This window comes from Papio anubis, chromosome 13, assembly GCF_008728515.1.
Source record: "Papio anubis isolate 15944 chromosome 13, Panubis1.0, whole genome shotgun sequence".
NCBI classification, from domain to species: Eukaryota; Metazoa; Chordata; class Mammalia; order Primates; family Cercopithecidae; genus Papio; species Papio anubis.
In genome coordinates, this window is record NC_044988.1 from 14,557,227 (window position 1) to 14,569,754 (window position 12,528).

Genomic DNA, 12,528 nt, shown 5'->3' on the forward strand with positions numbered 1-12,528 from the left:
AGCCTGCCTGGTTTGAACCCGGCCTCACATGTAGTAGGGTAACTGTGAGCAGGGGACTTAACCTCTATGGATCCCAGCTTCTTTATTTGTAAAATAAGAATGATAACAGTACCTTTCCTGTGGAGTTGTTCTGAGAACTAAATGAGTTAATGTATGTAAAGGTCTTGAATCATGCCTGACACTGTGATTGCCCTCAATTAAAAGAAAAAAAAAATCATTTTGCAGCACCATTGCCTGCATTGGTCTTGTTCAAGACCCTGGATACTGCCACCAATGAATAACAGACCTCCAGGAGTATGCCAAGTCACACTGGGGATAGAACATGTTAGAGGATTCTCTTTGACATAAGTTCATGGACTACCTTCCGCGTACGTTTTTGGTGTTTCAATGGACACAAAGTTGGGGTATCATATAGGATAGGTTATTGTAAAGGGTGGATTAACAGAGGAGGAAACAATTGAGGAGAGAGAAATAAGGGTCTGAAAGTTAGAAAAGTGTGAATGGAATCATGATTAGGGTAGGATCTCCGTTTACTAATGGCTGATAGGATCAAGTAGTGGAAGGGATGAGGAAAATACTGGAGCCTGACTGGGATTTTGAATCTAAATGATAGCAAAAGTGGTAGTGGGGTAATGGAATTCTCTAACTAAATGGAAACTGAACTTAATAGCTTGTTGAAAGAGAAAGAAAGATTGCCCATAGATACATCCCCATATCCACATGATGGGAATGAATCCCCAGGAAAGCATATCATTTTGCAAGATTTAAAATAAAAAGAACAACTTTTCTTTTCAGATATCAGCATGGAAATATATTTCCGAGGGTGGTTCCAAGATGGCCGAATAGGAACAGCTCCAGGCTACAGCTCCCAGCATGGGCGACACAGAAGACAGGTGATTTCTGCATTTCCAACTGAGGTACTGGGGCATGTTGGACAGTGGGTGCAGGACAGTGGGTGCAGCCCGCCCAGTGAGAGCAGAAGCAGGGTGAGGCAATCACTCAGGAAGAGCAAGGGGTAAGGGAATTCCCTTTCCTAGCCAAGGGAAACCGTGACACACAGCACCTGGAAAACAGGGTCACTCCCACCCTAACACTGCGCTTTTCCAAGGGTCTTAGCAAACGGCACACCAGATTATATCCCATGCCTGACTCAGATGGTCCCACGTCCACGGGGCATCCCTCATTGCTAGCACAGCAGTCTAAGATCTAACTTCAAGGTGGCAGCAAGGCTGGGGGAGGGGCGCCTGCCATTGCTGAGGCTTGAGTAGGTAAACAAAGTGGCCAGGAAGGTCAAACTGGGTGGAGCCCACCACAACTTAAAGAGTCCTGCCTGCCTCTGTAGACTCCACATCTAGGGACAGGACATAGCCAAACAAAAGGCAGCAGAAACCTCTGCAGATTTAAATGTCCCTGTCTGACAGCTTTGAAGAGAGTAGTGGTTCTCCCAGCATGGAGTTTTGAGATCTGAGAATGGACAGACTGCCTCCTCAAGTGGGTCCCTGACCCCTGAGTAGCCTAACCGGGAGGCACCCCCCAGTAGGGGCAGACTGACACCTCACATGGCTGGGTACCCCTCTGAGAGGAAGCTTCCAGAGGAACGATCAGGCAGCAACAATTGCTGTTGAGCAACATTTGCTGTTGGTAAAAGGTAAAAGCAAAACATCTACAGATTAGCAAACTGTACATAAGATTGAGAGTCATTTGGTAAAGAATCAGATTTATTGAATGCTTTCTAGGGTGACATAGCATATCATTTCTCTCCTCCCTAAAATCCCATTAATAATAGAGTCAAAGGGAGTTTTAAATCTATCCACAAGAACAGAAGACAAAACCATCAAAATTGTGAAGCTGGAAAGCAGATGGATAACTGAATATTGAGATAATTGAGTTCTGAGTTAACAGACCCAAGAAAGCTGAATCCTAGGTCAGTCCTGGGAGAGAGTTGTGAACAATTCAGATATATATCCTGGATTTCTCAGAAGGCTCAGGAAGTGATAGAATTAGGTACCTCAAATGGTGCTGTGAGGCAAAGTGGTGTGAATGCAGTTTGAGAAGCAACTCTGTCCTTACAGATTATTCTCTCATGCTACACCGTTATTACCCTGTGTAGAGTCTGGTGATGTGTTTTCTTGAGTGAGAAAAACAGAGGGCTTCTAGAGTTATGGATGCCACTGGATGCAGTCGAATGTGTTGGTGCTGTTCAAAATTTGGTGGAATTGATGACATCATCTATTCTGAGTGCTGAATGCTAAATGCTAATACTCCCCACTCAGCTTTCAGAGCACTGATCCTTTATCCTCCAGAGATTGAGAGACTTTTCTCCGAAGTGCTGCCCTAACAAGAGGAAAGCCCTAAAGATACATCAGGTATGTTTACAACAAATGGCTCCCCTGATCACCCTACAGTAAAGTTCAAAGTTGACAAGTTCTTCCCTACATTCAGAACTTTAAATCAGGTTATTAGCTCCCCTGAGCAATCCAAGGATCACTGGATATTTGTGGAAAGCCTCTTAACATGGAAAATGCAGACCAAAACAAACAAACAAAACAGAAAAATATCAGCACAGGGAAACAGAACATATGCAGAGAGGAAAAAAAAAAATCTATCAATGTATTCAGAGAGATAGATGTAACTATTGCAGCCATGAAACAAGAACAAGGTATTATCAATAAGGACATTCATAGAGCAAAAATAAGCTTTTAGAAATTAAAAACATGATAGAAGTTACTAACAACAACAACTAAATAAACTTTGGAAGATAAATTTGGGGCACCTTGCAGAAAGAAGAGCACAAAGAGAAGACAGGAGAGGAAGGATGTCCGATGTCCAAAAACAACTGTTCCAGAAGGATACAATGGAGAAAATAGGATGGCCTAATCATAAATTATTCAAGACAAAATATCCAGAACTAAAGAGTGTGAGTTGCTACATTGAAACAGCCTACCTAGAACACAGGAGAATGGACGGAAATAGAGTATATTGTCATTAGAGCCCTATGTCTGGAGAAAAATACTCTCCAAGTTTCCAGAAAAAAAGGAAAACAAATTAGGAAACAGGAATTAGAATGGTTGTATAGATCTCAACAGAAACACAGAAAGCAAGAAGACAGTGAAGCAATGCCTTCCAATTTCTGAAGGAAAATTGTTTCCAACTTGTATTTCTACACCCAGCCAAAATACTAATAAAATGTGAATAATAATGACATTTTCAAGATATTTAAAGTCTCAAAAAACCTGATCTCTCCTATGCTATATGAGAGGACTTCAAAAAGTTTGTGGAGGCCAGGCGCAGTGACTCACACCTGTAATCCTGGCACTTTGGGAGACCAAGGCGGGTGGATCACCTGAGGTCAGGAGTTTGAGACCAGCTTGGCCAATATGGTGAAACCCCGTCTGTACTAAAAATACAAAAATTAGCCAGGCGTGGTAGCAGGTGCCTGTAACCCCAGCTCCTTGGGAGGCTGAGACAGGAGAATCGCTTGAACCCGGGAGGCAGAGGTTCGGTGAGCCGAGATCGTGCCACTGCTCTCCAGCCTGGGCAACAAAGAGTGAAACTCCATCTCAAAAAAAAAAAAAATGTGTGGAAAAACAGAATTGAAAGATAAAAATTAAAAATATAAACTTTAGTTTTCAACATAAGCTCCATCAAGTTCAAGACTTTGGTAAGCAATGATACCAGCCATGAGGCATCCCTAAAGAACCGAGGGTCCTGGGAATTTAAGTATGTCAATGCAGTCTTTTTTACGTGATACTGCATTCTGGTTTTAGCTGTCCCAAGAGAAAGTGTTTGGCCATGGAGAGAAAGAAAGAGAAAAGAGAACTGGAGGGGAAGGAAGGAAGAGGGAAAGGAGGGAAGGAGGGAAGGGAGGGAGAAAGAAGGGAAGGGAGGAGGAAAAGAAGGGAAAGAAAAGAAAGGAATAAAAGAATCACAAGGTGGCACACTCTTCCTGCCTATGTTGCTGCTGGATATCCAGTGCTCAGCTCACACTCATCTTCCCAGGTTGCCCATCTCTGGTGAGTCCTGTTTCCAAAAACGAACCCATCGATTTTCAACTGATACACCCAGAGGGTCTCTTACAAACTCTTAGGAAGCTAAAATTAAGCTTATTCTCAGGAAATAAAGGAAAAAATGAGGAAAAGAGTGAAGGTAGGAAAGAAGAAAGGAAGAGAGGGAGGGAAGAGGAAGACTAATGTTCTATGGAAAGCAATTTGTAAACTTTCTCAGCAGGGCGTGGTGGCTCACACCTGTAATCCTAGCACTTTGGGAGGCAGAGGTGGGTGGATGGCCTGAGGTCAGGAGTTCCAGACCAGCCCGGCCAACATGGTGAAACCTTGTCTCTACTAAAAATACAAAAAATTAGCCAGGCGTGGTGGTGGATGCCTGTAATCACAGCTACTTGGGAGGTTGAGGCAAGAAAATCACTTGAATCTTGCAGTGAGCAGAACCTTGCAGTGAGTCGAGATTGAGCCATTGCATTCCAGACTGGGTGACAGAGTGAGACTCTGTCTCAAAAACAAAAAAGAAAAGAAAACTTTCTCTAACATATATTTGCATTTTATTAAAACACTTTTATGTCACTTGCCTGTGTTTTTAATAACTACAGGCAAATGAGTCTTCATCATATTTTAAATGTATTGGTTAATAATCAAGAAATTAAATGACTCAGATGATCAGACCCTGTGGTAGACATTTGCCACTTCTTTTTTTTTTTTTTTCCTGGCATCTGGACACCCTTTTCTTTAAGGGGAGTCTCTCTGTGAATATTAGTGGGAAGCAGAACTCTACATATCACTAGAGAAGCTGAAAGGAAAGAACACTGCCTCTGCCTGTCTCCTGAACCTGGGGTTTAGGTGTGTAACCTAGACTTAGCACAGACCATGCCTGCGCCCAGCACCCAGCTCTAAAGGAACAATGCAGACTTGAAGGGCAGGTATTGAGTCACTCACATCACAGTGCTGTAGTGGCAGGCCAGCACGGGGAACATCCTGACTGGACTCTAGACTCTCTGGGACGTGGCATTAGCTATACCCCCTGGGATTCCGAAGCTTATTGTTTGTAATCCGCACGGGGTTCTGTCAAGGCTTCCTATCAATTCTGTAAGTTACCTATTGGCCTTTGGATGAGATCATTTTGCTAAGGTTCAAAAATAAAACACAATATAGACCGGGCTTGGTGGCTCATGCCTGTAATCTCAGCACTTTGGGAGGCCAAGGTGGGCGGATCACCTGAGGTTAGGAGTTTGAGACCAGCCTGGCCAACATGATGAAACCTCGTCTCTACTAAAAATACAAAAATTAGCCGGGCGTGGTGGTGTACACCTGCAATTCCAGCTACTCGGGAGGCTGAGGCAGGAGAATCTCTTGAACCAGGGAGGTGGAGGTTGCAGTGAGCCCAGATCATACCACAATACTCCAGCCTGGGCAACAGAGTGAGACTCTGGCTCCAAAATATATATATATAGTGTGTGTGTGTGTATATATATATATATAGTGTGTATTTATATATACAATTCATCCATGAATCAATCAAAAAGCCAAAAAATTAGTCTGTTATATAGGTCTTATTTTTCTACTTGATCTGTATTACTTTCCTATTGTTCTCTAATGAGTCCTCACAAACTTTATGACTTAAAACAAAGCAAGTTCGTAAGGGCAGCAATACAAAAATGGGTCTTATGAGCTAAAATCAAGGTGTCAGCAGAATGGCCTTCCTTCTAGAGGCTCTAAGGAAGAATCCCTTCCTTGTCTTTTCCAGCTGCTAAGAGGCCACCTGAAATCCTTGGCTTATGGCCCCTTCCAGCCATGGTGTCATTCCAGTTTCAGCTTCTGTCTTCACATCTCCTCAGACCCTGACACTCCTGCCTCCTCCTTTCCCCTACAAGGACCCTTGTGACTGAATTGAGATTACCTGAATAATCCAAGAGAGTCTTTCCATCTCAAGATCCTAAATTACATCTGCAACATTCCTTTTCACAGTAAGGTAACATATTCAGAGTTTCTGTGGATTTGTACTTTGGGGATCCATGATTCTGTTTTTTGCAATATCTGCAATAATTATATATGATTATCTTTTTATTGTCACAATTTTCATGTTACTAGGTGACATACATTTTTTAAAGGAAGAAAGTTTTATTCTTTAATATGTTTCTTTTTAACCTTCTAATGAGGTGTGTTGGTGATTTTTAAAAATTCCTAAGTATCCTTTGAGAGCAGTAAGCAAGCCACTTGCCATTTCAAACATTAAATTTCTGTAAATGACCACAACTTGACTTGGCCAACTAAACACTTATACAGCACTGATTAGGAAGAGAAGTCTTTGAACTGCTGGAGAGAAAATTTTAAAAAGGAAGGTATACTTCTTATTCTTGAAGAACATATTGGTTAGTTCACAAGATCATAGAAAAGGCTATCTTCTCATCAACTGGAGAAAATAGAAGCAGTAGTAAATTCCAGCTGTTTAGCAACAGGAGAATGTGGGTTCCCACAGGATTTCCCCACCAGCCACTGGTTTGTCTGCTCCATACTTCTTAATGTTTTAGAAGCTGTTCAAATGGCTATAAACATATATGGCCTTTTGAGAAGTTTATAACTCCTGAGATTTTAGACTCAGTGAAATGTCAATGGGAGTACTGATCAAGCACACAGGGGAATTACTAACATACATGGAAGCATATACAACTGACCGTGTGCTGATGGTCTATCATAAAGGATGCTAGAAGTCCACCCACAGAGTATCAATCAGACTTGTGCTTAGCTCATATTCTGGAAGGCACAGATATCTATTTCTTACTGTAGACAGGAAAGCTAGTATTTCCCAAGTGTTTACTGTGTCCTACAAGCTTTTGACGTGTTTTCTCATGTTATGCTTACAATAACTCCTGTTTTAACAGATAAGGAAACAGGCTTAGCCAAGTCAAGTGGCTTAGCAAAGTTAATTCAGGGCCAACATGACAGAGCTGGGACTCAAACCTAGGTCTGGTAGAATCTTTGCACTACAGTACCCTGTCTTAGCCAATGCATGTCTTAAAGATCACCCAGCCATGGAAAAAGGATGAGATCATGTCCTTTGCAGGGCCATGGATGATGCTGGAAGCCATCGTCCTCAGCAAACTAACACAAGCAAGAACAGAAAACCAAACACTGCATGCTCTCAGTCATAAGTGGGAGCTGAACAATGAGACCACATGGACACAGGGAGGGGAACAACACATGACCAGGCCTGTCAGGAGGTGGTGGAGTTGGGGGGAGAGCGTTAAGATAAAGAGCTAATGCACGCAGTGCTTAATACCTAGGTGTTGGGTTGATAGTTGCAGCAAACCACCATGGCACACATTTACCTATGTAACAAACTTGCATATCCTGTACAGTATCCTAGAACTTAAAATAAAATTAAATTTAAAAAATAAATAAATAAAAATAAAAGTTAAACAAAAAATAGATCACTCAGACTTTCAAGTCTTAATACTCTTGGAGAAGAAAATATCTCATGACTTAATGATTATAATGTGTGTTTAAAAAAAAAAAAAACCCAGGAAACAACTTCCCTTTCTGCTGTCTGAACTCATCGGGTTGAAGTGCTTGGAAGGAGGGGTTGGCAATGTAAGGTGGCTAATGTTCTGTTTCAAATTCAAGGCGACCATCTCAGTGGTCTTTTCCTTGTGATGGATCAGGACTCTTGCAGTTCTTGTTTTAGTAAGACTATAGTTTCTATAGGGTCTTTTTTTCCCATTAGTCTTGGCTATTGGAAATTCTGCAGTTCTCCTAAGAACTAATTCTTGATTTGCCAATTCAATGGGCAGTGGTGGGAGCAGAGTCGGGGAGAAACTTTCTCATCTCCATAGATTCAGTCCATGAGGAGACTCTCAGGATAGAGTTATCAAGCACTAGTGCTGAGAATGAGTTCGGAGATTATCCACACACTTGTTTTAATTGGTGAAGTAGCTGGTAATCAGGGGTAGCCTGTGGTTGTCATTGTGGTTTCAGAACCGGACCCAGGACCCAGGCCTCTTGTCTTCAGACTGATAGTTCAAGACGCCACACTTCCTCTTGCTTTGAAGCAACAAAACCCGACAGTGTGGGGTTGCTTTCCTCCACTCTGTCTTTCTTTTTTTGTTTTGTTTTTTTCTCTCTTTTTCCTTCCTTCCATTCTTCCATCCTTCCTTTTTTCCTTCCTTCCTTCTTTGTATTTTTTTCTTTCTTTTTGGTGGGTACAGAGGGACATAGGGCTAAGCTTCAAGTCAGAGAAGGGAAGAAGAACTAGATGCACATGACTTGGTTACTAGTGAGTCTCTTAAGCATAGAAATAAAATTATATCCCTCATGAACAAACAAGTAAAAAAGATCCTAACCTAAGCTACTAATGGCATTTCATGCACAGCACTGACTATCAGGTAATTTTCTTTTTAAAAAGAACCCGAATAGGCATAAAGATAGGAAATTAATCACTAGACTTAGGGGAAAAGATTTGTTCATGTGAGACAGTTTTACAAAGGAATACAAAGCACATAATGACTCATCAGAACACAAACTCAGGAAACCCAGCTGAGATGGCTATTTTTCTCTTGATAGAATACTTCAAATATTATGAAAAATTGCCTTCCTTCCTTCCCTCCCTCCCTCCCTTCTTCCCTCCTTCCTTCCCTTCTTCCCTCCTTCCTTCCCTCCTTCCCTGTTTTCCTCCTTTATTCTGTGAAGTATGTACTTATTTACTCATTTTTTAATGAAAGCATTGTTGTAAATTGAATTACATCTCCTAAAATATATGTCAAAACCTAAATTCCATTAGCAGTGAATATGACCTAATTTGGAAGCAAGGTTTTTGAAGATGTACTCAAAATACAAGGAGGTCATGTTTGACTAGGGTGGGCCCTAACACTATGTGACTGGTGTCCATACATGAAGAGGGGAAAACATGTAGAGGCACACACAGGGAGGACACCACGTGACAGACTGGAGTGATGTGTCTTCAAGACAAGGAATGCCAAGGGCTGCCGGCAACACCAACAGCCAAGAGAAGGGGATCAAACGGATTCTCCCTGGAGTCTTCAGGGGTGCCTGGCCCTGTCAACACCTTGATTTTAGACTTCTGATTTACAGAACTGGGAGAAGATCAATTTCTGTTGCTTTAAAGCCACCCAGTTCATAATAATTTGTTACTGTTTTCCTAGGAAACTACTACAGTCACTAGACATTTCCAGAATTCCTGCTACAGCCAGGTGCTTTGAGGGTGGGTGTGTGTGTGTGTGTGTGTGTGTGTGTGTGTGTGTGTGTAGTCAGGAGGAGAGGACCAGATGAACAAAACACAGCTGGTGCCCTCTAGGATCTCACAGTCTAGCAGTAATGTTAAGAGACTTTGTGAGCGTTCCACTTTACCCACAGGTGTCTCCACTTTCAGAACAGCAGTCGAGGGCAGGTGACCTCTATGGCTATATACACCTGTTACACTTTCAGTGAGGAAACTGATTGCAGGAAAAACTGCAAGGAGAGGAAATATTAGTAATCTTTAGAGTACTGTAGGTAGAAATTGAGAAGGCCAATTTTTTAAATTACTTAAGGAATTTTGAAAAGATTTAGGATTTCTGTTTTGAGTTGTTTCGGGGTCCTTAACCAAGATGAAGAAGACTGGAGAAATCAAATAGAAAAAGGTAGGAAAGTTCTGTCTGAACATATGTTTAGGGGAAAACAGGGTGCAGAGAGCATCAGCTCCTTGGAGACCTGGATCATACGCCATTTCTTCAACATCAACCCTTCCCGCTTCTTTCATGTACTTTACATATTCAGGTTGGGTTGAATTAAGGTGTAGTCATTTCCCCAGATCTTATTTTACACAGGACAGCTGAGCTGGTGAAGAGGTGAGGAACCACAGTGGCCTCAACTTTTGTGCCAGTGAACATACCCAGGTGGGTCTCATCCTCTAAAGTCAAGGTCAGGCCATTTCTTTTATGAACTTTAGAGGAGATGAAAAAGAAGAAGATGGAGAAAGGAGAGTGGAAGTCTGGGGAGAGTGGAAGAGCAAGGAGCAGCAAGAGCAGGTTGAGGAGATGGTTGGAACCCAATCAGATGGTGGTGGCCAGCCTGCTTCAGCCTAGTGGACACTTGGAGTTGGGCTCACACCTTGATAGAGCCCAACCTGAATGCTTTCCAACCTCTCCTTTATAAAATAACTAGGGGTGGCTACAGTTTTAAAAGTAGCTGCCCACTGATTGATAATGTCAAATTTAGCAATCCTGTTCAGAAGACATATAACCTTCTGAAGAGGTTTATATGTCTGATGGAAAGAGATGAGTAGACAAAGAGGAGGCAGCACGACACAGCACGAGGCACTCAAGAGCTGCATTAGGGATATGTCTAGATCAGTGTTTCTCAAGTTTTAATTTCCCACAAAAAAATCTTTTTAGACATATTTTCCTAATTGCCCTCTGCCCAGGAAATGTTAATGCCACAGATATATTACATGTATGTTTATGAACTGTGCACATAGCTGTGTTTTATATATTTAAAAAGTTAAGGTCCCTCCCACCCTCCCCTCCAAGAGAAACAATTTTCCCCTCTTGGGGATAATATCACCCCCCTTGAGAATTCATGTCTAGATGACTTCCAAGACCTAGGAATTGCTGAGTTGGAACAGAGGTCATTGTACCCAATATTGTATACAGATGGGCTTAGGAATCTGACAGACCTGGCCTTGAATTCCACTTCTGCCACTTCCTAATTCTGTGACCTTGGGCAACTTACAAACATATCTTGAGTTTTAGTTTCCACATCTGTCTTATCTATATTAAAGACTATTTAGAGTAAAAAGTAAAGAAAGTTAAGTGTTTTGCACATTGCTTGACACCTGGCCCATGATCAGAGTGGATGTTCTTTCTAGTTATTTGCCAGGCTGTTTTCCCCACTCTCTGCATAGAACACTAAACGAACACCAAATGAAGGGAAGTATGTGCTAGTTAGGTCAAGGAGTGATACAAATGTGAGCAACTAATTTGCAGAGATTTGTTTTTTCTTCATAAAGAATCTTACAGATAAAGAGCATGACAACTGTATTCTCTAAAGGGATTTGCTCACCTGGGAGCCTTGGGCCATTGGGAAGCTCTGTCTCTGTTTCCTCTCACCAGCCTGTCCTTACGCTGGAGAGGAGGCTGCAGACTGCTTTAAAATGTTAAAAACAAAGAAACAACACTCAGATGAACCATAGTATAGAAAAAAATTAATTTCTCTTCAGTTGTGTTTCCTTAGCCTAAGGTGACTCTGTACATGGGTAATGGGAAAAAGGAAAAAAAAAAAAGAGAAAAAGGAGTGATAAAGGAATAGTTCTAAAGAGATGAACAAAAGCAGAAAAGTGCTTCCTTCACAATGCAGGTGGTGTCTAGGAAGGAGCTTAAGGTGGTAGTCATTTTCTAAATGAGGTGTTTACATATATCAGCTCTCAATTTCTAGGAGATGAGGTGATGATGCATTTGGATAATCCAGGACACTTGCTTTTCTTTTACCAATAAGACATCAGAATTTTTGCCATATTACAAAGTCTTAAAAGTCTGAGACCTGAAAGGACTTTCAGGTAACAACTACAGTTTTTTTGATAAATCAGTTGAGAAAACTGAGACCCCACCAAAGAGGTTAAGTTATTTACTCAAGGTCACATGGCTTGTGAGTAGCAGACTGATGTACACACCCAGGTTTTCTGATCTCAGATCCACTGGTCTTTTGGTTCCAAGGTAGCAGTTAGTAAAACCAGGCCTTGGAAAAAGCACAGGATGTGCAGTCCAATTGACTGGGACATGGATCTAGCTCTTCCCCTTATCAGAAAGGTGGCTTTAGAAAAATCATTTAATCAGGTTTGTTTCTGATAAATAACAGCATTGTGGAACAGCAAAATTCTGCCTGAGGAGCAAATATATCTGCACATTGTAAGTGCTTCATCAATGAGACAGTATCTCAAACGTCAAACCCAGGTCTCTTGGTTCCCAGAATATTGGCCCCTTCGACTGGAGGCCTCTCAAAGGGGTCCTAATACATTTTCATCTGTCAATTTTTATCATAAGAAGTTTTTCAATATCATACATTATAAGAAAAGTGCATATTAAAACCATAATGATATATTACTTTTCCTAATGATTAACTTGGCAATTGCAAAAAGTTTGATAGTAAATTGTGTTGGGAAGTATTTCTATGCACATGCGTACTTTGGAGTATTAACTGATATCACCCATTTGAGGGGTGATTTGGCAATAGCTATCACAATTTAAGGTGCATATGTTCTGTAACCCAGCAGCTTCACTTTCACAGATATGTCTACACATATCCAAAATGCCTTATCATTACAGCATTATTGGAACACAACCTAAATATTCATTTAAAAATGAGTTAAATATATTATGGTACATCTATACAATGGAGTACTATGAGGCCTCAAGGAAGAATGAACCATCTATATATACTGCTCTGGAACCATGTCTAGGATGTATTGTCAAGTGAAAAAGAAAGCTGCCGACTGATATGTATACCATGATGTGGTTTGTGGTATAAAGGA